Source organism: Pleurodeles waltl, chromosome 11 (genome assembly GCF_031143425.1).
Source record: "Pleurodeles waltl isolate 20211129_DDA chromosome 11, aPleWal1.hap1.20221129, whole genome shotgun sequence".
NCBI classification, from domain to species: domain Eukaryota; kingdom Metazoa; phylum Chordata; class Amphibia; order Caudata; family Salamandridae; genus Pleurodeles; species Pleurodeles waltl.
The window spans coordinates 715659141-715686283 of NC_090450.1; the positions used below are offsets into that span (position 1 = coordinate 715659141).

Below are 27143 nucleotides of genomic sequence, written 5' to 3' on the forward strand. Positions count from 1 at the left end.
TTTGTTTTTAAAGTGTTTATTACAAACAAACAGTTTTAGTACAAGCATTACGCTGCCAAATATAAAGAAAATAAACTAAGAAAAAAAGACATCAATCAACACATTATTCAATGCAAAACTATACGCAGAAAGTGGAGCCCATATACATAGGGTCAAAAGTCAGAAGAACCATCACACATTTAACCACATGTTCGTTTTGGACAACGTCATTTTTTTTAGGTTCCAAAGGCACAGTCACAGTGTTCCAAGAGGGGGGACAGCCGGAGAATAAAAAGGGGTTGCTGGCATCCGAAGGTTGGGGTTAAAAACAACAGGTGCTGGAGTACTTGGAGGGCTGTAAGTGAGATCTTTCAAACTTTCAAGCAGGCACCAGTGCTCAGCATTACTGACGATCGTAGAAGGAATGTTGAGTTCTGCAAAGGCCCGTAGAAACTGATCCCAGCCTCTAGGCACTTTCTGGAGCAATAGTGTTTTGGGGTCCATGAGACCTCTGACTAGGTTGTACACGTGGGACCCAAATACCGGTTGGCCTTTGTAGAGGAATTTACCCTGCTCATTCCACGAGGTCAGATCTTTAGAAGCTAACATTTTACTTAGCAACATTTGCACTGCCCCTCAGTACCTTTGACTTAAACAAAGATGTCTGAGGATGGTGGTTGTGTTACCAGTGGTGGTGGTTGTTGATCTTGAGGCCTTGCAGGGGTTGCTGGAGGTGGTTCAGAGACAGAGGTATATAGAGTCAGTTTGTTTTGATCAATATACCACTGCTTGTAATATTGTAAGAAGTTTTGTAGAGGTCTGGAGTAAAGGCCAAGAGCCGCTGTGGTAAAGAACGTTTACCATAACAACAAAATAGTTCTCAAAAAGCCTAGGTCCTCAAACCTTACCATTCTGTTGTGTGATATTTCAAGCGCAGCAATGGCTTTAGCCACTCTAGACATAATATCCGCATTGGGGTAGCTACGATCCAACAGTAACTCGGCGATGCTAGCCGCCAAACATGTGTTGGTCATTCCAACGCTGTTTCTTACAAATGATTTTACTGTACAAAATACTTTCAAAAGGTCTGGAAACACCCCACTCAAGGCCCCAATCAACGAGGGCAGTGACTCTGAAGGTGCCATAGGCTACTGTTTCTGCCTTACACTGTAAAAGATTAGAAAGGTTTTCTAGAAATTCCACAGCGTCAAACATATCGCAGGATAATTGTCTGGTGAACAAAGGACCGTCAATGCCCTGATCCTGGAAGCACAGTTGGAAAAAGTCATTAGGACCCACATAGTGTAACAACTGTTCTATGAACGTTTGTACAGCTTGGTGATAGATAAAACCCTTGATCAGAGAAGTTTATGCTCTCTAGGTTAACAAACCTGAATTCCTTGTAATGCTCTGCAGTGTTAAACTGCTGTACAGTACAACTGTACCTTCTAATGCTCTCTAAAACCACAAGCTCTGAATCCTTAGATTGGAGATTGGTGTTGGAAGGTAAGCTCTCAGGTGAATCATTTTGAGATGGCCGACTTTGGATCAGCGCAGACATATTTTTAAGCCTCCTTTTGGCACATATCCTGGCTTTCTTTAATTTTCCTATTAAAAGCGTCGCTACTTAGCGCTTTTTGTCCACTTTTGTTTCTTACAGACCCATTTTTTTTTTTTAGGTAGCCTCCCACAGCCTCTTTAAACAGTCGCCGTTGTATTTTCGAGATGTGTCCCTGCAGTTTCTCCTACTACAGACCCAGTAGCAGGACCTTCTGGGGGTTCATGGTATTTGAGTCTTGCAACTTTACCCCTCGAGCGCCCGAGACATCTGGAGCCCAGGGTGTTTTCACCTAAATTTATGTTTTGAGACCTAGTAAAGACTGTTTTATATGGTTCTGTCACTGTTTTTGGGACTTTTAGACCTTGGTTGAAGGGTTCTAGCTGCTTTTTGTTCTTGAGGATTCTTAAGAACTGAAGGGCTTTAGTAAGTATAGCTTGGCTCTTCCTTGTATATTTTGACCTATGGACAGCATTATTAATAAATGTGGATCCGGCACTCTTTAGGGAGCGCCGCAGGCCTAGCTGTATTGGTATAGCATCTATGGCTGAAACGGCTGCTTCACAAGCTAGCAACACCTCTCTTTTACACCTTTCCATCCTCTGAGTTATCTCCCTCTCGGCATCTGTCAAGGACCAGGCTCCCGTCTTCAGCAGCTGTAAGGTTTGGGAGCCTAGTTTGATTTCTAGCCTTCTAACAGCCTGTTCCATGTGTTTCATATATCTCTCTATTACAGCTTCGTAGTCCAAAATATCATATTTTGGAGCATTAGTAGCGGCATTAGGGAAAGGGTGTATATTACCACGAGGCGCCCCTAGTACAGTTCCCCGCTTGGCATCAATAGACCCATTCTGAAGGGTAGGACTTGGCTGGGTCAATAAAACAGGGTTCCAATGGGAACACCCAGGTGCTCCGGAGGACAGTTCCCCACTAGACGGTGTTTCAAAACTCTGACTTTGAAACCCACTCCCTCCTATACTACTGTCAGGGTACGTTGAGGCAGGGGATGGTAGGTTTACACTTGATGGGGGTCTGGAGGGAATGTACACACCTGGGAGTGAAATCGGCGACATTGGATATGGGGAATTTAAATCCTGGTTGTAATAGCTCTGGGCGCAGAGATGTAGGGGGCGCAGGGACTGGTAACAGCGGATTGCTGAACAGAGGATTGCTGGCCCTCGGGGTCTATACTAGAAGGTCAGCTGTGCCCGGCAGCTGCTATTGTTTCAGAACTCTCCACCATACCCGCCAGTGCCCTGAGAAACCCTACACATCCAGAATAAGGGTCCTCTATGGGGTGATAATTTTCAAACCTCGAGTCCAAAAGAATATGGGGGATAGTTATAGGCGGTTTTGGGGCTGGTCCTCTGGAAGGCACATCTACATTTGACACCTCAGATGATAAACATTTAGGCCACTGCTGATTATGGTACCTGCCTGAAGCCCCACTGTATTTTTAAAGGAACTATTTGTAGCTCCGTGGGCGTTTGCTTCTTCTTGCAATTCTTTAGGGAAAGGCAATTTATTTTTGGCTTGGCTATGCACAGCTTGAGACCCCTTCAAAGGTTTTACACGGACCCTGCAGATGCGTGTCTGCGGTTGTAAGTACACATCCACTGGGGTCTCCAGGCCCATGCACAAATGGAGTTCTTGTAGAAGTGTTCAATGTACAGGTTGTAGGCTTTACTTGTAAATAGTTGTATGGGTTACAGTCTGTACCTGGTCTATAACTATTATTTGCAGAGCCAGCCCTTGGTTTCTCCTGAGGCACAGCGTTGATCTCGCCGGATGATGACAACTTTGTGTTTTGAAGGGTCCCAGTGTTGTCCTTTAGAGGCGTTGACGAGCACTTAGCCTTATGCGGGACTCCTCCAGAGATTTTTTGTGATGGCTCTACAATGTGAACATAAAAACACATATTAAATATTACTATAACTACTATATTCTAGAGGAACAAGCTGCTTGAGAGGCAAAGGCTTTAGGATTCTTTTGACTCTCCATTTTGTAAAAACACACCTGATATGTTCCTTGGCAATGTCCCTTTCTTTATAGAAGGACCGTCTTTGGAAGTTGTAGACTTCTTTTTTTGGACCACCTTTTTTGCTCGCGGTTCTACCTTTTGAAGTAGTATGCTGTCCTTGTAAGCTCCCAGGGGACCTGTAAGGGAAAAAAAAAAAAAAAACACAAACAAATGTCAAATTTACAATATAATACAGAAACTAGGCACACTCTCTGAGGGTCCCTATCTGTAGGGTCTTGCTGGGGTTTTTGTGCTGTCAGCGTTGATGCTTACTCATTTTAAATTATGTTCTAGTCATGCATAATATACTGCTAAAACCATAACACAACATGCTGGAAAAGCAACCACTCCCAGGAGACTGCGCATTTAAGTAAACACATCAAATATAAACATAAAGGGCTCTAATTATCATGGCTTTTTTACAGTATTTGTTCAGAACTACAACCTTGTATTTTGCATAAAAGTTAAGCATATGAAAACACAACCCTCATGAAGTCTCTTCCATTGGATGTTTTAAATTATAATCCTGACTAGATTCTGTGCCATACTTACTTTTCTGGTAAACAGATTTACTGTACGCATTAGACATATTAACAAAGCCTCAAAAAATTAAGTGATGAATTTTGACTCCTCTAATGAATGTATTTTTTAATAAATACCCTGGTACAGGTGATTTCAGGGGAATGTGCTGAGACATTAGTTGGATTTCACCAGGATTTTGTTTTACATACACACTAAGAAATAAAAAACACTTAAACAATCTCTCAACATACTAGCCGTTAAGTGCCCATAACATTTCACACTCCTCTACGGCACACCAACCCGCCTCGCAGGGCTGCAGTGCTGCCAAGTGCCCCATTTATAGCTTCAGAATAATGCATTTTCAGCTAATTTTCCCTCACTACCACCATGTCTGACATTGTAATGCAAAAGAACAGCGTCCTGAATAGTTGTAAAATCCTCTCCAGGGATGTGGAATTTAATAAAATATCTACTTGTCCATGGGAGAGGTTGCTTCTTAAATCTACTTGTCCCTTTGGTGCCATGTAGTGTGGCGATAAATTACGGCAGCAATCTCATTATGTGAGAGCTCAGATAATAGTCTATATGATTATGCCAGGGCTACTACCATAGCAAGGCTTGAATGTTTGCAATATCAATCCCTGGAATAGAAATTTCCTTATTTTGTCACCTTTCCGCAGATCTACATACTGGGGCTGACAGAAGTAGTAAGCAATAGCTCCAGGGCTGAAATGCCTTTGAATCTGCAAACCTACTAACTTGCATGTTTTAAGGATTTTTACCCAGTCTTCCCTAATCTTTTCCCATAATGAGAAAGGTGGAAAATATGCTCCTGACAATGGCTGAAGTAGAAGATTTTTCAGATTTGGGGAAAAAAGTGGTTGGAGGCAAAGTGAACTTGTAAACGTTCAACAGATTTTCACGAGTCAATCTACATACACATTTGTTTGTGCTAAAATACAGTTCATAAATATTTTCTAGAAGTAAGATTTCATGGTCTATTTCTGTAAGTACGAATTCATGAAAGCGACAAATTCAAAGACATTTATCATGGGTGCACTTTTGTGACATTCTTTAACCCCTTCTGTGCCCTGGACGAGGTTGTCTCGTACTCCGGTGCCGAGGGCGGCTATGGGCCCCCAGGGGGAGTGCTAGCGCCCCCCCCCGATTGCCGAGCACCCCCGCCTCCCCTAGGCAGAGATGGAAGGGGAATTGCTTCCCCTACTCCCCCGCCCCCCTCCTATCACCCCCCTGTGGCATCTGATGATGTTAACGCGCTTACCTCAGAGGCCTTCCAGCGCCGATCTAAGGAGAAATGCAAAAGCATTTCTCCTTCGATCACGTGGAGTGGGCGGAGAGGCATGAAAGGAGAGGAAAGGCCTTTCCTCTCCTTTCATGTCTCTCTGAGCATTTCTGCTGCAGCAGAAATGCCACTAGACAGCAGGGAATTGTTGTTATTCCAATAAGGGGAGCGGCCCCTTGGGCAAGGGCCACTCATCAGGGAGCAAATTTATTTCTTGGCTATTTCTGCCCCCGGGGGGCAGATCGGCCTAATATTATTAGGCTGATCCACTAGACACCAGGGAAATCTTTATTTACAGTTTTTTTTTATGTTTGGGGAGCGACCCCTTGGGCAAGGGTCGCTCCCGAGGAGGGGGGGGGGAATTATTATTAGGCCATTTCTGCCCCCCCTCCCCCCAGAGGAGCAGAAACCACTAGACACCAGGGATTTTTTTATTTGTACTTGCGCATAAGGGGAGTGGCCCCTTGGGCAAGGGCCACTCCCCAGGGGGCCAAATGACTTTTAGGCCATATCTGCCCCACTAGACACCAGGGAAGATTTTATTTATTGTTTTTTTGTTTTGTTTTTATGTTTGGGGAGCGACCCCTTGGTCAAGGGTCACTCTGGGTAGGGGGGGGGGGGGCAGAAACCACTAGACACCAGGGATTTTTTTTCTTTTTTTTGTACTTGCACATAAGGAGAGCGGCCCCTTGGGCCCTATTTTTGTTAGGCCAATCTGCCCCCAAAGGGGGCAGAAACCTCTAGACACCATGGATTGGTGGGTGTGTATGTGTGTGTTTTGCTTGGGGGGGGCTGCCCCTTCGGCAGGGGTCGCTCCCCATGGGGGCACATTACTGTTGGCCATCTATTTTTGGAGGGCCGGGGCAGAAAGCCCACCAGAGACCAGGGAAGATTTTTTTTTCAAAATAAGAGGTTGGGGGTATGGCCATACCCCACCCCAAATAAATGGGGCCAAAGTTGTTCTGCCCACCAGTGGGCAGATTGGCCAATTACCCACGATCCACATCCCGGGGGGTCAGAAAGTCTACTAGATGCCAGGGAATAAAAACAATAAAAGAAAATAGTGGGGTGGTGGCTAACAACCAGTATGGGCCTGGTTATGCCCCCACCCGAACTGAAGGGGCTAACAGTCATTCAGCTCTCCCCCGCACACTAAAACATCTTATCCCATGGCAAGCAAGAGGACATTTGATTATTTTTGTTTTTTGTTTTACATTTGGGCCATGGGAGCTTGGTAACTCTCAAAATCGTCCCACTTGGAATGGTGAGGGCTGCACTTTTTTTTTTTTTTACTTTGGGAAGCTGCCATGAAGAAAAATCCACAAGACCCAGACACATCTGAAAACTAAACATCTAGTTGATTCCAGGGTGGTGTGCTTCACATGCACCCTGCACCATTTCCTTACCCACAATGCCCTGCAAACCTGCAACTTGGCTAGAAAGCACACATTTTTCCCACATTTTTGTGATGGAACCTTCCGGAATCTGCAGAAATCCACAAAATTCCTACCACCCAGCATTGTCTCATCTATACCGATTACATTTCTGCTGCACTTGTCAGCCTAAACTTTTTTTTTCTTCAAACTGCCCTTTTGAACGTACTTTGGTTCCCCCTCAATTTCGACGTGTTTTTGGCTCTTCCCTGCCACAAACACTTGACCCACCCACACAAGTGAGGTACCATTTTTATCGGGAGACTTGGGGGAACGCTGGGTGGAAGGAAATTTGTGGCTCCTCTCAGATTCCAGAACATTCTGTCACCGAAATGTGAGGAAAAAGTGTTTTTTTAGCCACATTTTGAGGTTTGCAATGGATTCTGGGTAACAGAACCTGGTGAGAGCCCCACAAGTCAACCCGTCTTGGATCCCCCAAGTCTCTAGTTTTAAAAAATGCACAGGTTTGGTAGGTTTCCCTAGGTGGTGGCTGAGCTAGAGGCCAAAATCCACAGGTAGGCACTTTGCAAAAAACACCTCTGTTTTCTTTGAGAAAATGTGATGTGTCCACTTTGTGTTTTGGAGCATTTCCTGTCGCGGGCACTAGGCCTACCCACACAAGTGAGGTACCATTTTTATTGGGAGACTTGGGGGAACATAGAATACCAAAACAAGTGTTATTGCCCCTTGCCTTTCTCTACGTTTTCCTTCCAAATATAAGAAAGTGTGTAAAAAAAGACATCTATTTGAGAAATGCCCTGTAAGTCACATGCTAGTATGGGAACCCCAGAATTCAGAGATGTGCAAATAACCACTCCTCCTCAACACCTTATCTTGTGCCCATTTTGGAAATACAAAGGTTTTCTTGATACCTATTTTTGACTCTTTATATTTCAGCAAATGAATTGCTGTATACCCGGTATAGAATGAAAACCCACTGGAAGGTGCAGCTCATTCATTGGCTCTGGGTACCTATGGTTCTTGATGAACCTACAAGCCCTATATATCCTTGCAACCAGAAGAGTCCTGCAGACGTAATGGTATATTGCTTTCAAAAATATGACATTGCAGGAAAAAGTTACAGAGTAAAACGTACAGAAAAATAGCTGTTTTTTTTACCTCAATTTCAATATTTTTTTATTTCAGTTGTTATTTTCTGTAGGAAACCCTTGTAGGATCTACACAAATTACCCATTGCTGAATTCAGAATTTTGTCTACTTTTCATAAATGTTTAGGTTTTTGGGATCCAGCACTAGTTTCACACCCATTTCTGTCACTGACTGGAAAGAGGCTGAAAGCACACAAAAAATATTAAAAAATGGGGTATCTCCCAGTAAAATGCCAAAATTGTCTTGAAAAATTGGGTTTTCTGATTCAACTCTGCATGTTCCTGGAAGCTGGTGATTTTAGCACATTTTAGCACTGCAAACCCTTTGTTGATGCTAATTTCAGGGGAAAAAAAACACAAGCCTTCTTCTGCAGCCCTTTTTTCCATTAAAAAAATAAATAAATAAATTCACTGTATCTTGACTAATTTCTTGGTCTCCCTCAGGGGGAACCCACAAAGTCTGGGTACCCCTAGAATCCCTAGGATGTTGGGAAAAAAGGACGCAAATTTGGCGTGGGTAGCTTATGTGGACAAAAAGTTGAGGGCCTAAGCGCGCCCTGCCCCAAATAGCCAAAAAAAGGCCTGGCAGCGAAGGGGTTAAGAATTGGGTCCCTAATTAGGTCTGGCATTAACAAAGACATTTTGTTTTTATTAAACTTCTATTTCGCTCTTATCGGCTAGCTTTAGAGTGAGTGAGCACATTATGCTCTTCCACAAAGAGCATATTGACACACACAGTAGTTTTGTCCAGTGCCAGGAACTACTGTTGCAATCCGTGGCGTAACAAAACTAGAGGGGGCACCCCTGCAAAAAAACATGGAGGGCACCCCCTGGAGGTGGGCTGTGGGGCCTTTGTTACATCACTGGTGGCAATGTTTGCTTTTTAAAGACTAAAAACATTTTTTTTTCCCTTTTTGCCAGTGTTTGTCACAATGGTGAGAGTCTGGCAGCTCCCACAACAATAAAGTTCTACAAAAAGCCATGTCAAAACAAGACAGGCATCAACAAAACCGAAAACCCCCCAAAAAAATGTTGTATTGTTTGGCTTTGCCAGTGCTTGTTTATTTTCATGCTTCCCATAATCTTGTTGAAAATGGTTACAGTGATTTTCCATTAGGAAGGAATATTTTTGGGAAATACTAGCATGCATCAAAACATTTTACTAAATGATGCCTCAAAAAAAATAGCACCTACATTTTCAAAGTAGCAAAACATTTTTTTTCCCTATTGCACTTTTTTTCTGAAATTTTATTTTGAAGGCAAAGAAGAATCACTCTTGCTTACAAACTTCTGCAAACATTTGCATCTAATCAGAGAGCATTCTGGGAGCCTTTTACTTGACCTCATATTGTTAAACTTTTCAAACGTGCATACACTTTTCTTATTTTTTTTTTTTTAATGGAACCACTGTCAGTAGTGCAGTGTGACCTCAAAATTTTAATTTACAATGCTCATCCTAATAATGAAGGCTTTTCATTATTGAACCATAAATATGAGTTCAAACAGCATTAACATTTGGAGACACATATTACCTAAACTGCAGTCAGTTCCCTTCTCTGTAAACTGGCAGTCAAAGGGTTTGTGCTGCAAGGGGTTGAGTCTACTTGTCCCAAGGACAAAATAAACATGAAAACTTGTTGCCCTTGACCCCAAACAATGTCCCGGGCGTCGGGCGATAGGAATTGCACATCCCTGCCTCTTGTTCACATTTCTCAAGCCCCATGCAATCTTTATCAAAAGATCACAAGATTGCACTGATGTACAACATAAGGTATAAGATTCTCAATGTATTACTATTTTTATAGGTTCTCACGTCTTCATACCAATTTTACTCACAACGAAGTTTCACATATAGTCATTGAAATGGCACAAATAATTACAGTGATTATATTTAAAAATGTATATATATATATCAAACAGCAATCTAAAAACCTTACAGCTATGTCTATATGGTGGACACCCAGCTCCTGGGAATCCAGTCCTGGTTTTGTCTCTCTCCTCACATGCTCCCCCTTTGTGGAGGGCAGAGCTATGTGTAAACCTTGCCTGGAGGGTGGGAAGCAGACGGGCCAAGTCTCACGCTCCACCACACATTGCATTCCTCAATGCCTCCCCTAAACATCTTTGGACCCGTGGAGCAGATACAGGGCACAAGCCTCGCACTCAGAGCCCCCACCAATGTAGAGCAGTGGGACCAGTTGGGAGGACAGAGGGCATGAGCCTTGCACTTACAGCCCCATGCCCTGAAGAACTGTGCGGCCTGGGGAGCAGGACAGAGGGCACAAAGCTCACGCCCGGAGTCCTTGAACATCTTTGGTCCTGGGGGGTGACAGCCAGCAGGACAGAAGGCGAGAGTCTCGTGGTCGGCGCCCCCCTGCACTGAACATCTTTGGGCCTGGAGTGTGCAGAGCATGAAGCTCATGCCTTGCGCCACCTGCCCTAAACATCTTTTGGACCTCGGTAGCGAGACGCAAGGTACATGCCTCACACTTGATGCCCGTCTGCCCTAAACATCTTTGGTCCTGGGAGCAGGCCAGAGGACTCGAACCTCATACTCAGCATCCCCCTAACGTGAACATCATTGGGTCTGGGGAGTGCTGAGCTTGTAGCGAGTGCCCTGCGCCCCCTGCCCTAAATATATTTGGTCCTGGGCAGTGGTCCAGAGGGTGAAGTTCACGCCCTGTGCCCCCTGCCCTAAGCATCTTTTGGGCCTAGGCAGCAGGACGCAGGGTGCAATCCTTGCACTCTGCGCCTCCTGCCCTGAACATCTTTGGGCTGGGAGCCCTGAGACGAAGCTCGCTCCCTGCGTCCCCTGCTCTAAACATCCTTGGTCCTCGGACAGAGGGCATGAGCCCCGTTCTCAGAGCCCCTTGCTCTGAACAGTGTTGGGCCTAGAGTGCTGACCCTGAAGCTCTCCCCCTGTGCCCCCTACCCCTGCAAAAACATCTTTTGGGCCTTGGAAGCGGGACAGAGGGCGCTAGCCTTGCGCTCGGCACCCCTTGCCCTGGACATCTTTGGTCCTGGGAGCACTGAGCCCTAGGAACCCTACACCTCTAGAACCACAGCTTCACCATTCTTAGACCACACAAACTACATACAACCGTCCACAACCCTGCACCACCGCTGCTGTACTGTGTAAGGTAAGTGGAAGGGCTTTGGGGCTGGAGTAGGGTATTGGGGTGAGGCCTTCAACAGATAGATAATCCACCAGAATACTAAAATTGGGATTACTTAAAATGCATAGCAATGTTATAAAAAATTAAATATCTCCAAAAGCAGAGATGCTGAGCAGATGATATTAGAAAGGAATTTAATTCACATGTACCATACTGGCTTTAAAATTACTTTTTTTATTTATGTTGTGTCATGTTATTAGTGTCTTCTGTAATTCTGTGATGATGAGCGCTGTCATTATATGTGTTTGCTTAAAGTAACATTTTAGTCCTTCTATTTTTGCCATATGTCCCATGGTTTTTGGCTTTAAACTTCTGTTTGCCTCTACACATACAGGGCTTTGCCCTCATACCCCCTTCTCAAATTAAACATTGGCTTTAACAAAGCATACAAACAGGCCTCAGAAGATGCTGTTCAAAGTACAGTGCACACACATTATGCCCTGGGTGGCATTGGGAAAGGGCTGAAGACAGTAGTAGAGAAAAACTACATGGCAAATAAAAAAACATGCCATAGTTATTTACCTTACGTATAAGCTGCTTTGCATCACCACTTTGCACTCTGCCCTTCATAATTTTAATCCTTGATGGTCTGGGTAGCCCTGCTCTCCACAAACTTCAAATATGTAGTTCAAAACAAGGCTTGTGAATGTAGTTATGTGTATGATCCCTAAGGGGGGCTTTTATACTTGCTACAATATGCTAATTATGCACAGGCTTTGTGGGGGGGGGGGGGGGCTCAGAAATATATTATGCTTTAGTGTTACATTTTCATAACACTGGGATGCTTCAAGCATTGGTTGCGTCACCTGGGGCAGCTACTTTCTACTATGACATCTGCTAATCAAGTATGAGTCCTGTGAAAGGCATTAAAAAAACAGGAGGCTGAAAGTTCACTGTTTGAAGTAAGCAATAACAAACAGGCCAGATAATAGTGGTGATGGGCAGCAACTCCCCTATCGACATGAAACTCCTAGCATGGGTGTGTGGGCCTCACTTATCAGTCTCTTACACACAGTTTCCCTCCTTAAGACTACTATGACTTGTGATTATTTAAATGTCTTGCTCTACGGCAGGCTACACCCCTGTTGATCCAGCCTCTACACGTACTGCATGAAGATTTTTTTTTAATGTCACGTTTTGAACAGCCCCTTTGAGTTAGGCAGGAATGGGTGGGTGGGCTGTTTATTTCCACTGCTCCTTCTTGCGAGGAGGCATACAACTAGAAAAGGGCTGTGACAGCCTGAACATGCCCTGACATGTCTTCTTAGGTGCAGAAACACTGTGCACACCTGTAGGGCTACAGTTTTACACATCCCATAGACCTAGAAACCAAGTCAAGTACCTTGGCATGTGACTAACACGTGATCAGATGATGTCACAACCCACCTACACCCATGTCAGTTCTGGGACGGGCTCTCAGGGGACCGGAAGTCCTAGTAACAGAAGTGGCATCACTTCCAGGGTGGGACAACTGTCACTTTTGAGTTTGATGATGAAAGCTATGCCCATATTCTACTAACAGTGACAAAAGGATCTCTATGACAAAGGCAGTATCCCACTGAGCTATGCACATACAATACTGTTCTGTAATCTGCATACTACACCTTCTTTGCAGCAGGCCTATTAACCCTCTGCACTACCTTAGATGAGTCAAAACTACCACTAGACAAAACTCTGATCTCTCTCCAGAAGGTACATTAATCACTAGAGTTATCTTGGCACTTCTATTGTTGCCTGAAAACTGTTACATATACACGGAACTCTGCCGTGCTTTTAAAACTGCTGCACTGCTAGAAAACCACCCCCTCCCCCAGTAACAAAAGCAGCCGTCCAGGTGTTCTGCCTCCTGGGGAAATGTCTGATGCCCGTTAAGGCCAGTCTGGCCTTGTTCGTATCTTCTCCTTCACATTTTTGCTTTGTCCCTCTCTTTTTTCTTTCACCCCACTTTCCTTCATTGTTATCTGTTCCCACCTTTCCCCGCTCATTTTGTTTGCCCCCCTCCCCCCATTTTTTCCATCCTTTTTCCTGCATCGCTCCCGGTTCCACATTACCTCTCTAACTTTGCTCCTTTTTCCTCTTGGGCACTTTTTTTCTTCCTTGCTCTCTTTGCCAGACTTCCTCCACTCACTTTGCTCCTGGTTTCTCTCCTTTTTATACCCCAAGCTCTTTCCTTCCCTCTATCAACCCGCTGCCCACCTCCTATATTTGCTTCATTTTTTCCTCCATTTCTTTTAACCCCTCACTGCTTCTTTTTGCACCATTGTCCACCTTTACCTCCATATTCCCATAGTTTTCACTCTCCCACCACTCCCTTTTATTTATCACTTCCTCCCCAACTCTTTTCTTCCACTGTGCCTCCTTAAGCCATTGTGGTTTTCTTTTTTTTTCCTTCCCCCCTCCCTTATTCTTCACAATAGTCTCTCTACTGGGGATCCCCTCCCCAAAGCGTGGAGCAGCCTCCAACACTGAAGCTGATCTGTCAGTCACCATTTCCTCCTGTGCGACCACTCTTTTTTATTCCCCCACTCCTGAACTATGAGGATTCCTTGCCAGCTACACCCTGGCCCAGTGCACAATCTGCCCCCCCACCCTCCCACTCAGCAACACCTCTCAGAGGTTCTAATGAAGGAGTCAGGTTAAGGGTAGAGGATTCAGGGTTTCTTTTGATGGCACCTTCTGTCTTGCAGCCTGTCAGGGCCGGTCAAATCCTAAGGCAAATAGCCATTTCTTCAATCCCAGTCTTCAATGTGACTCCCACACACCCTCCTGGCTCAGCTACATCCTCAAGATTCACCTCCAGACCCCACAGCCTGCTGTGTGGCTCTAGTTTCGACTAATCCTATGGGCTGGATTGATCAATATACCCATTTTCCCCTCATTCAATCCTCTCCTTCTCGGCTTTCTTCTTATTATCTCATCCTACCCAAACAAGCCATTTTCCTTTTGACCAACACCCATGCTCTTGGGTGTATGAGATCCTCATTAGTGACTGCAGTTCTGTCATCCTGAGGTGACTTCTCATTCCCTCCCTAGGATGCTTCTCTGTTGTATTTTCTAGATGCCAAACCACTACGAACCATTCCTAAGGGTTAGTCCACTGCCACTCCTGGGTGGACTCCTCGTAGCATGGTGGCAGATGTATTATGCCTGTCCTGTAGGTTTGTCCACTGCCACTCCTGGGTGGATTCATTAGCAGCTCAGCTCTTTAGTAGTACGACTTTCTAAAAACTATCCATTCATACTGGTTGATCTCTGTCACTCCTGGGTGGAGTCTCGAGGGCATGTAGCGGAGTGGTAGTGTAGTACCCATTCTTATTGGTTGCTGTCCATCACTCCTGGGTGGACTCCTTGGTGCATGTAGTAGGACTGGTTGTATAATACCCCTTCTTATAGGTTGCGCCGCTGTAACTCTTGGACTGGCTCCTTAGTGCATGTAGCAGGACCGATTGTATAATACCCATTCTTATGGGTGACTCCTCTGTCAGTCCTGGGTATATTCCTTTGTGCATGTAGTAGGACTGGTTGTATAATACCAATTCTTATAGGTGACTCCTCTGTCAGTCCTGGGTATACTCCTTAGTGCATGTAGCTTGACTGGGTGTATAAAAAATATTCTTATAGGTGACTCCTCTGTCAAGCCTGGGTGTACTTCTTAGTGCATGTACTAGGACTGGTTGTATAATACACTTTCTTATGGGTTCCTCCCTGTCACCCCTGGGCGGACTCCTTGGTGCATGTACCATTGTATAATACCTATTCTTATGGGTTGTTCCTCTGTCATTCCTGGGTCTACACTTTAGGGCATGTATTAGCATTGGTTGCATAATATCTATTCTTATAGGTTGCTCCTCTGTCACTACTGGGTGGACTCCATAGCGCATGTAGTAGGGCTGGTTGTATAGCACCCATTCTTATGGGTTGCTCCTCGGTCACTCCTGGGTGGTCTCCTTAGCGCATGGACTGGGAGTATTCTTAAGGGTTGCTCCTCTATTACCTGGGAGTACTCCTTAGTGCACGCACCAAGACTGGTTGTACAATAATACTATTGTTATGGGTTGCTTCCTGGTCGCTTCTTGGTGAACCCACCTGATGCTTTTTAACAATGTGGCATGTGGTCTGCAAAGAAAAAAGAAAGAAAGGAAGAAAGAAAGAAAGGGAGAAAAGAAAGAAAGGAAGGAAGAGCCATACATGCATTCGGAAAGAAGCTAGATAGGGAGAATGGCACTGCCGAGCAGAACAACAGTAATGAGAAAACCATCCAGAGAGGCAATGCTATATACTGAGTGAAAGCCAGCTTGCTTCCAGTTGTGGCACATGTCCGTAATCCAAACTCACGTTCTAGATAGCCTCGCGAACCACCCTGCGTCCCAGAAACTTGTATCTATACCAGTTCACACACTCTGTGCCCTGAACAGAGCGTTAGCCTGCAGGGTTAAGGAGTAATCTAAGGTTCTTTTCCGATTTAGAGCCCTGCAACAAATGTTTTCTCAAACGTCAGCCAGTGAGTCCTTTTGTCTGAATTGAGTCCTGGCAACGAAAATGATGTCTAATGTCAAAGGGAGCACAGCTTAATACTCACACATTGCCAAAAAGAGTAATTAATTGCTAAATAAATAAGTGCCAGTCCCCAAGTGCTGGGATGGAAAAGTCCTCTTCAGGGTAATGGACGTGCACCCTTCCCCTGAGTGCCCCAACTGTAGTGATGTCTGGACCCTTAATGCTGGTTGTTGCTGTCATAGGCAAACATCATGCATGTGTGCCATGACATAGGCCTGTCTCCCGGATTGCGGTGTTGTTGGATAGGGATAGGCACCCAAAGCACTAGCCTCACAGTGGTGAAAGGCTACTGCCTTTGCCAGGAGTTAAGCAGCATGATTGCAGTGGTGGCAGCATACTGTGTAGTGATCAGTAGGAGTGAACAGGTCCTGTTGGGATGAAGTACTCTCACCAGCATCTTCGAACACCCCTTTGCCCCCCTGCACGATGGCACAGACCAGAGACTTAGACTTATCCTGCATGGAGGAGCCACAAAGAACCTCTGGTTGCTGTGGTGGCACGACCATGTGTGAAAAACTCTACAGCCTCTCAGTGCAACCCCCATGGACCGCATGCAGCAAACTTACCTCAGTCAGCTGCTGCCACTCTAGTGCTCATGGAAGGGGCGCACTCAGGAGCTCTGGTCATTCCGACCCTGAAGGTGGGGTAACACTGATTTTGGGGCAGTCGGTCGCAGGGGAACTTGCTTGCTAAATAGCACTTCTGCGCTCAAACACTTTTGACGTTGCCATAAAGTCAGAGTGGACTCTTGAGACTGACTATTGGTGGGGCTTGACTTGGACGTTGCCTAAAGTGAATAGAGAGCAATTAGAGCGAGGAGGGAGTGGGACACAGGGAACTGCCTACTAAACACTTTAACTCTGAGCTTAGGTGGACTGTGTAGTTGTGTGTGAGTGTAGTATTTACCTTTGGGTTGTTTGTGGTAAAATAAAAATACTTTTCTTTATTTATAAAAGTGAGTATTTGACTGGATAATAATGCACTGCTGTGTGTATTGTGAGTTGTGAGCCTGTGTTTACCCCTTTTATCTATCTTCCATCCAATGGAGCCTTGGACTGCTCAGACCACGCTATTTCTAACAGTCAAGCACTCGGGGGACTTGGCCAAGTTGCTCAGAATTAGTAGTAGGTCGGGCCTGGGGACATCAGGAATAAAAGCCCTCAAACCTCATGTTTGGGGCCATTAGCTCCTGCTTGCCCTTTGGCCCTCTGAACAGGGTTCAAACATCAAGGTATTGCTCAGGAGTCTAGTCAACACAGAAAAGTATGGGGTTCACCAATGATATGGAGCTACAGTCACGAGAAATTATCCGTGGGCTCCTAGACCTCGCTGGGTGTAGAAAACAGGCGGTGTGGGTGCTGTGTAGGGTGAGTGGGGGAAGGGGGTATTTCCTTTACGGACTAGGTGGTCTCACACAATATATAGTGTCATGCTTCATCATTTGACCACCTAGCCACACCCAGGTAGGACAGTGCCAACAGGGTGGACTCGACCTCCCCGTTAAAAGAACGGGAGGGAGTGCGTTAATATATTTTTATGTGGAGGTAATGTGATCCAGCTAAGCTAAGGGAATATAAAAACACCTAGGCAGTTACCTGTGTGTGATCTACACTTTTAATAGTGGTGTCTGCTGGTGTATTAAAAACAAGGACGGGACACCTCGGTGAGAACAAGGACCCACTAGGTCGCCTATCTAAAAAACAGCCGACATGTTTCTGCCCTCTACTATGAGCCGTGGAAGGTATGGGGGCATTCTTCAGGGCCTAGGATCCCTAAACATCATGCAAGGTGCAGATAGATAAACCACCCCTAATACAAGGGGGGGGCAATAAATAATTAGAACAAATGAGAGGGCCTACCTGTAGCAAGGAACTACCTCGCGGAGGCCTGAAGGAGTAAAATAAAACGTAGGTGACGTTAACTCAACAGCACAACACAGCAAAACACACAATAATAAGGGGTGCCACAGCAAGCCAAAGTCAAGCAGTAAAAGCAGTGAAAACAGATATCTACCGATAAAATAATACCTTACCCCAATATCTAAGGCTACTGGCCTCCGATTCCAGGAGGGGGAGTGTACCCTTATAGTCACACTCTGGGGACGGAGGGAAATAGAGACAGACAGCGTTGGGGGTTACTTATCAGCCAAAAAAAAAAAAACACCCCGCCCCGCCCTCCAGATAAAAATATATTTACGCACTCCCTCCCGTTCTTTTAACTGGGAGGTCGGGTCCGCCCAGGTAACACTGTCCTACCTGGGTGGAGCTAGGTGATCAAATGATGAAGCATGACACTATATAGTGTGTGAGACCACCTAGTCCGTAAAGGAAATACCCACTTCCCCCACTCACCCTACACAGCACCCACACCGCCTGTTTTCTACACCCAGCGAGGTCTAGGAGTCCACAGATAATTTCTCCAGACTTTAGCTACATATCATTGGTGAACCCCATACTTTTCTACTAGTTTTAGATGTAGGGAGCTAGTATGGGCTGATTCCCACTAAATACATGTTTCTTATCTCCCTTAAACTCTCCGGTTGTGTTATAATAATTGCTCAGGAGTCCACTGTTGCTCAGTGTAGGAGGCTGGCCTGGCTTATAGTGGGTACCTGATGGTACACGTTGTGCCAGGTCCAGTTATCCCTGATTAGTAGTGTTCTAGCAGTTTAGGCTGCTAGAGGTAGCTATAGCAGAGCAGCTTAGGCTGAACTAGGAGACATGCAAAGCTCCTACCTTACCACTTATATCATATAGCACTATATCATAAGAATCACAATACTCAGAGTTACTAAAAAATAAAGGTACTTTATTTTAGTGACTGTGTCAGAAATATCTCAGAGGATATACTCCCTTAGGAGGTAAGTAAAATACACAAAATATACACACAAACCAAAATCAGGTAAGTAAACAGTTAGAAAAGTAGTGCAAACACTGTAGAATACAATAGGATGTAATAGGCCTAGGGGCAACAAAAACTATATAATAAGAAAGTGGAATGCGAACCACTTAGTGGCCCCAGACCTAGTGTAGTGTGTAGAGGGTCGCTGGGCATGTAAGAAAACACTAAGGGTGTCCAAGATACCCCACTCCAAGACCCTAAAACCTCCCCAGAAACACACTACAGTCGTGATAGGAGATTCTGCAAAGAACACAACTGACTGCAAAGCACTGAAGACGGATTCCTGGACCTGAGGACCTGTAAAGGAAGGGGACCAAGTCCAAGAGTCACAAAAGTGTCCGGAGGGAAGGGGGGGGGGAGCAGGAGCCCACTAAACCCCGAATGAAGGTGCAAAACGGCTGCCTCTGGGTGGAAGAAGCTGACGGTTCTGCAACAACAGAAGGTGCCAGGAACTTCTCCTTTGCACAGAAGATGTCCCATGGAATGCTGGAGGATGCAGAGTTGTTTCCTTGCAGAAAGGCCGCAAACAAGCCTTGCTAACTGCAAAGCTCGCGGTTGAAGAAAATGGGTGCTGCCCGGGCCCAGGAAGGACCAAGAGGTCACCCCTTGGAGGAGGAGACAGAGGGGCGCTCAGCAACACAGAGAGACCACGCAGAAGCAGGTAGCACCCGCAGAAGTACTCAAGAAGAAGGGTTCAAGAAAACTGAGTACGGCGGTCGTCTCAACACTACAAAGGAGGGTCCCGCGAAGCCAGTGGTCAAATCAGTGAGTTGAGCAATGCAGGACGGAGTGCTGGGGACCTGGGCTGCGCTGTGCACGAAGGATTCCTTGTAAAAGTGACTGAAGCCCTAGCAGCTGCAGTTCACGCAGTACACAGGATTACTGTCTGGAGTGGGGAGGCAAGGACTTACCTCCACCAAATTTGGACAGATGGACCACTGGACTGTCGAGGTCACTTGGATCCAGCTCCTGTGTTCCAGGGACCACACTCGTCACGATGAGAGGGGACCCAGAGGACCGGTGAAGCAGAAGTTTGGTGCCTATGGTAGCAGGGGGAAGATTCTGTCGACCCACAGGAGATTTCTTCTTGGCTTCCAGTGCAGCGTGAAGGCAGACAGTCCCCAGAGCATGCACCACCAGGAAGCCGGCAGGATTAGATGCTACAATGTCACTGGTAGTCTTCTTGCTACTTTGTTGCAGATTTGCAGGCATCCTGGAGCAGTCAGCGGTCGATCCTTGGCAGAAGTCGAAGAGGGAGATGCAGAGGAACTCTGGTGAGCTCTTGCATTCAAGAGGGAGATGCAGAGGAACTCTGGTGAGCTCTTGCATTCGTTATCAGAAGAGAAACCCACAGGAGAGACCCTAAATAGCCCTCAGAGGAGGATTGGCCACCTAGTCAGGTAGGCACCTATCAGGAGGGGTCTCTGACGTCACCTGCTGGCACTGGCCACTCAGAGGCCTCCAGAGTGCCCTCACACCTCTACATTCAAGATGGCAGAGGTCTGGGACACACTGGAGGAGCTCTGGGCACCACCCCTGGGGTGGTGATGGACAGGGGAGTGGTCACTCCCCTTTACTTTGTCCAGTTTCGCACCAGAGCAGGGACTGGGGGATCCCTGAACCGGTGTAAACTGGCTTGTGCAAGAAGAGCACCATCTGTGCCCTTGAAAGCATTTCCAGAGGCCAGGGGAGGCTACTACTCCCCAGGCCTTAACAACTATTTGCAATGGGCTGCCCAAATCCCAGGAGGGCAGAAGCCTGTCTGTGGGGTGGCAGCAGCAGTAGCTGCAGTTAAAAAACCCCAGAGTGCTGGTTTGGCAGTACCCAGGGTCATAGTGGAGCCCCAGGGATGCATGGGATTGGTACCCCAATACCAAATTTGTCGTGGGGGACAATTCCATGATCTTAGACATGTTACATGGCCATATTCGGAGTTACCATTGTGAAGCTGCATATATGTATTGACCTATACATGTAATGGTATCCCAGCACTCACAAAGTCCAGGAAAATTGCCCTGAATGATGTGGGGGCACCTTGGCTAGTGCCAGGATGCCCTCACACGTAGTAACTTTGCACCTAACCTTCACTAAGTGAAGGTTAGACATAGAGGTGACTTATAAGTTAGTTAAGTGCAGTGTAAAATGGCTGTGAAATAACGTGTGCGTTATTTCACTCAGGCTGCAGTAGCAGCCCTGTGTAAGATTTGTCTGAGCTCCCTATGGGTAGCAAAAGAAATGCTGCAGCCCATAGGGATCTCCTGGAACCCCAATACCCTGGGTACCCAAGTACCATATACTAGGGAATTATAAGGGTGTGTTCGAGTGTGCCAATTAGAATTGGTGAAAATGGTCACTAGCCTATAGTGACAATTTTAAAGGTAGAGAGAGCATAAGCACTGAGGTTCTGATTTGCAGAGCCGCAGTGACAGTTAGGCACCACACAGGTATACACTTACAGGCCACAAACTATGAGCACTGGGTTCCTGGCTAGCAGGGTCCCACTGAGACACATAAAATACACTGACAAATAGGGTTTTCACTATGAGCACTGGGGTCCTGACTAGCAGGATCCCAGTGAGACGGTAAAAACACCCTGACATATACTCACAAACAGGCCAAAAGTGGGGGTAACAATGCTAGAAAGAGGCTACCTTCTCACACTCAGGAGTCCACTGTGGCTTGCACTACCAACAGGACTTGCCATTGTTACCACAAGCCACTATAAATGCTCCCTACTAAACATCACAGCTCTATAAATGTGACCTTTTGTACAATTCCAGGCAATCCAAAACAATAAGTACGGTCTGGATGTCCTAGAATTATTTTTTAAATGTGCATTTAATTTTTAAACTGATGTGTTCCACTCAAAAATATACTCCGCCACAATATGGTGGAATGTCCCAAGTACTGCTGTTGACAATTAAGTGCCAGTGCTAAGCACCTCATTCACCAGCACAAGTAAAGAAATTTGCATCAAGTAGCCAAGAGAATAATCTCAAACCGCAATTTATTTCCAACATGTCCTTTACATTTCCAAGTTGCATGACCAGGTACAAGACCACTGCACTAATGCAGCAATTATCACCTGAACCAGTGGTTCCCAACCTTCTGACTTCAGTGGACCACCACTTCATTATTACTGGAACCCAGGGAACCCCACTGAATCATTATTGGAATCCGGGGACCCGCCACTGAGTCATTACTGAAAGCTGGGGACCTAATCTGTTAATATTATTTAATCTGCTAAACACTTGTGGACCCCCCGAGGAGGATTTGCAGATCCCCAGGGGGTCCTGGACCACAGGTTGGGAACCACTGACCTGAACAACTAAATGAATGACATAGCTACTTTATTTCTTTGGGAAATTCTAATTGAGTTAACAGTTCTGGTACAACAACACTTAGCAAGCTGTGTGATGAATTGTTTTCAAACTACTATCTGTTAACTAACAACTATGTGATAAATCATAACTTCTATTTGAAGGAAAAATCTTTAAAACCGTGGGCAGCCCATGTATTACAGATTTCTCGCACTTCATTATATAACATGCTGCAAAATAAACTGCATGGTAGATTGGTTACAATCAGCATGACAAACGGCAACTCTTAATGTCGGTGGCCTTCCAAAAGTCTAGAATGCTAGCGGTCTGCAAAACGCTACAGTACAGTGGGGGTCATTACGACTTTGGCGGACAGAAAAGTCTGTCCACCAAAGTCCTTCCTGACAGGCAGGTTGCCACCAGTGCAGCCGCCTTCCCATGAGCCCCATTAAGAGTTTCCCGCGGAGTCAGAGGGCGGAAATGATGTTTCCGCTGGCTGGCCCAGCGGGAAACAGCTAATAGCATTCTCCAGCTCATAACAGAGCCGGCGGCATTGCTGTTTTGAGTAGGGTGCACCAGCATCCGGCACGATGTTCACTGTCTTCAAAACAGAAAGTTGACATTGCGACAGAGCTGGCTAGGGCCCCTGCCAGCTTTCTTTCTAAGTATTTATTTAACCACTTAGATATCACACAAATAATACAAACTAGATGCACGCCCATGACTCCCAATGATCTTTAAAGGGCTGCTAATTAATGCGTCACGATTGAGACCTGTGATAAGACCTTACACACTGCTCACCGGAGGACTAGCTCAGTGAGCTACGCGTTCACTGCTAGGACAAAGTGGTAGTCAGCAGGTCCAAAAGTTCATATCCAGAAAAGGCAGACTCAGCCTTACATAATCCTTAGGCAGGTTGCAGCAGTGGGTAATAGTAACATCTGATATTTTCTCTGCAGCAAGCACCTTACCCCTCGATTCCCCTCCCCAATATTATCTATCGGCGGACAATAAACGGAAACTCCCAATTAGGACTACACCCTCCCTCACTGATAGCTTTCTGCTACTATGAGAGGAACCCAGTAAGAAAGGAAGGTAAATAATAAGAGAAACAAAGTTGGCGGATGTTTTCTTCAGAGCTCAGTTACGCAGTTGGACCGACGAACACGTAGGCCGGCACTGCCGCTCCCCCACCGACATCCCCAACGATTAGGGTGACCACCCGTCCGTAAATTTCACGGACTGTCCATAATTTCGCCCTGCTGTCCGTTGTCCGTGATGAAAGGCTTAACGGACATCATTTGTCCGTAATTTTAGCCTTTCACCAAATGGACAAGGGAAGGTAGAGCGAAATTAAGGGCCGATTAGTTTTACCAGCAGGTTTCAAAGGCAGGGAGTCTCGTGTGCTCTGAGGGAGGGAGGGGCAGAGGGATAAGAATCAGACCCTCTTGCCAGGGGGTCTCCTTCCCTAAAGACATGCAAATGTGCGCAACTGGTAAATCTGCAAATACAAAGGGGCTTGAAAACCTGCATTGACTTTGCTAAAAGGAGTCACTGGAAGTTTTCTGGTGGCAAAGGTATTTCTTTTAGAGAGGGATTGTAATGGTGTTCCACGGTGAGCTGTGGAGTGTGTGGTTTTAATGGAGTGTTATAAAAATGTTTAGTACTAGGTATAAACTGTATATTATTCAAATCTGTATTTGAGAAGCGCTTTTTTTTATTTAACCGAAATGTATTTGCGCATTTTGTAGCAGCTTTTATTATGATGTAATTGTATTTTTCACAGTTCTTTCAGCGACCTCTGTACCTCATAGTACTAACAAACATTGGCAAAGCCAACAGGTCTCGTCTACAAAAGAGTTATTGTCTTTGCTAATGTGTTTTAGCCATTAGCCATGTTATACACCAGAGTAGCTGCTGTTCAGCATGGCTTAAGGTTAGTGGCATAGTTGTGTTTGGGTGGAGTAGAGTGGCATAGGAGCAGTGGCGTAGAGCACAGTGGTGCAAGGTACAGTGCAGTTGTTTAGAGTGCGTTAGCGTAGAGTGCAGTGGTTTAGAGTGCAGTGGCATGGAGTGGCGTGGGACAGAGTAGAGTGGAGTAGAGTGGCATACAATAGAGTGGCAGTGAGAGCAGTAGTGTAGAGTGGTACAGTGGCATAGATTGCAGAGTAGACTTGCGTTGCAGGGAGTGCAGTGGCGTGGTGTACAGTGGTGCAGAGTAGAGTATAGTGCTGTGGAGTGATGCAGAGTAGAGTGGCAGAGTGCAGTGGCATAGGGTGCATTGGCATAGAATGCAGTAGTACATAGTAGATTGGTGTATAGTACAGTGGTGGAGAGTGCAACGCTGTAGAGTAGAGTGTCAGTGCAGTGATGTAGAGTGGCACAGAGTGGCGTAGAGTACAGTGGTACAGAGTAGAGGGCAGTGGAGTACAGTGCAGTTGTTTAGAGTACATTGGCGCAGAGTGCAGTGGCATAGAGTGGCATGGGGTAGAGTTACATAGAGTGCAGTGAAGTAGCAGAGACTGAAGTAATGCAGAGTGGTGCAGTGTCAGAGTGCAGAGTAGACTCATGTGGCATAGAGTGCAGTGGTGTAGAGTGGTACAGAGAGGATTATTGTAGAGTGGTGTAGAGTAGAGTATAGTGCCTAGCGTTCAGTGGCATAGAGTAGAGTGGTGAAGAGTGCAGAGTTGCAGAGTAGAGTGTCAGTGCAGTGGTGTAGAGTGGTACAGAAAACAGTGGCATAGAATACAGTGGTTCAGAGTAAATGGCAGTGGCACACAGTGCAGTTGTTTAGAGTACACTGGTGTAGAGTGCAGTTGCATAGAGTGGCATTGGGCAGGGTAGAGTGGCAAAGAGTGCAGTAGAATAGAGTGTATTGGTGCAGAATGCACTAGTACAGAGCAGAGTGGTGTAGAGTACAGTGGCGACCAGTGCAGTGTGCGAGTGGGAAGGCTCAGCAAAGGTAATGCAGGAGCATAGGGTTTCTTCAGGTCAGTGAGTTTACAGGTTCTGGCAGGGCAAGAGAAAGCTGTGCATGATAACCCCAGATGGTGATCCATGGAATGGTCAGTAGGAAACAATGAGCAGTGTATTAAGCCTTCCTTAAAAGTATTTACTGGTAAACCCCATCTAATGCAGGGAGGTGGGCAGAAAGCCAGCGTGCCACCCATTGGACCTGTGCAGCTGAATAATAGCATTCTAAGTCCAGAAGACCTAATCCACCCACAGCCACAGGTAACTTTAGAGTGGAAAGAGCTCCCGATGGCACTCCAGCGACCAAATCAGATGTGTGGCCTGTCTGAAGAAGGAATGAAGGACAAGCAGGGGAAGGTTTGCAAAATAATACTATCATTGGGGTAGCACACCATCTTCACTAGTGCCACATGGCCCACTAAAGAAAGCAGAAGAGAAGACCAAAAAGCAAACTGGGCTTGGAGGGACCATTCGCTCTGCCGAGATTTTCATCCTGGAAATCAGTGTAAGAATGGTAGATCTTAATCACTAGATATCAAAAGGTAACTGGTTCCTAGTTCAATCTGAGATCTAATTGTATATAAAGGGGAAAACAGTGCCATATGTTTAAGAAACACTAATTACATTTTAAAATTTGTACATTTTGTTTGTAAAATTTACATCCCAAATATTTTGAAGATTCTATGTGTACTTGACACTTAAGGATAACCCAGATCTCTAGTTTGGCTTTTGCTCAATTTCAAAACCATTTAAAGACATGGACAAAGCAGGCAATTGCCTTGCACAACCTTGCAAGGGGTCTGCCCCCTGCTCATCCTTCACAAGCACTAGCAGCGGACCATTGCACCAGAAGAGTTTGCCAAGGTGGATGGGTGTTGCTTGTTCGACCACTTGATAGTGCCTCTTCTGTTTCGCTCCTGTGTGCAGAGACATTTCCCCAGGTACCCAGTACCTTCGAATAGTCTTGGTGGACCCATCTTGTCTGATTTTAGGAATTGTCCCACCTTGTTCTTCTCTTCTTTATTTGTCCAGTTATTGGCTACAACGCTTTGAATTACTTGCTGAGGAAATCCCATTTGATCTCAATTTCATCCTCCTCTTTTATTATCTTTGATTTGTAGTCCAGGCTCCCATTTCTGAGATAAATGTAGAGTCCCAGACATACACTCTAGTGCAGTGAGACTACAGACAAGTTATGGGTGCCTCTCATCCTGACATTAGGTGTGAGACTGTCGCCCACACCATCTGCCCAGCCTCTTTAAAAAAAAATTAGGTTGAAAGTCCATGGGCAGTTGGGGTAAGCCAGGTGTTTTTGTTCAATTTGTTTAAATTAGCATAAGGTTAATTACCTTAATGTTTCCCATACTGTTTGCCAGGGGTTTTAAAATGTTCAGAAACATAATCAAAATTTTGCTGTTACTTTCTCTTCAAGAAAGATCGGGTAGATTTGGGTAGGGGGGGGATGGGCTTTCCACAGTACTGAAAGGGCATTAATTTACTACTGAACAAGGACATAATGTGACACTAGAATGTAGCATACTAGGAGGCAATCACAAAAAGACCACAGTGAATAAATAGTGCTATGTTAATAAAGAGTAAATAAATGCACTGACAACATAGTGAGGCATGGCCTCTCTATCGTGTGTCTGTAAAACTGACGTTTGTTCTTGAATTTTTGTCCTGAATTTTGACCCTTTGTCCTGAATTTTTGTCCTGAATTTTGACCCTTTGTCCTGAATTTTTTACAGTCCTGTCCAGAATTTGCCTCAATCCCAGGTGGTCACCCTACCAATGATGCATTAAGTTATGTATTTTCTTGGCATGCGCAGCGCCTAATCACTTCCAGCTGTTTAATTGCTGGTATTTATAGATGGTTAACAGTCTCAATTATAGCGCGACCCTGAGAAAATGTATAATTCAAGTGATGAGAGATTGGTGACATTAGAAAGTGAGTGAAAGGACTGTCGAACGAGGAGGGGGCCTGGGAAGAAGATAACATGGCGGTGACTGAAGAGTAAACAAGCGACTCTGATGCCCGGGAGGCAATGTGCGCGCAAACACCAATTCTCTGACTCGTCACAATCTGAGCGGACACAATGTCGAGCAATTAAAGACCAGTTTCTCAGACCCACCTACCCTCACCCCGTCCAGGTCTGTCACCACCGATTTAAAGGCTTTTGAATGGGGAAAAAAGAAAGAGAAAGACTTACTCTTGTAGACGATAGCTTCTGTAGCCTAGAAAGGAAGTGACGCACTGACGTACGCTGCGATGTGATCACGCGCCTCGCGGCC

General features: G+C 45.6%; 1 long non-coding RNA gene across 4 annotated transcripts; it reads right to left on the reverse strand.

Moving 5' to 3' along the window:
* Positions 1-27143, reverse strand: LOC138266050 (uncharacterized). 4 transcript variants are annotated; one of them, XR_011199456.1, is made up of 5 exons: positions 27062-27097; positions 17517-17544; positions 16224-16444; positions 3554-3694; positions 1-3430 (listed from the first exon to the last, which is right to left on the reverse strand). It is a non-coding gene; the product is annotated as an uncharacterized lncRNA (long non-coding RNA). The 4 variants fall into 4 exon arrangements; XR_011199455.1 differs by lacking the exon at positions 16224-16444; XR_011199454.1 differs by lacking the exons at positions 16224-16444; positions 17517-17544 and having other exon boundaries at positions 27062-27143.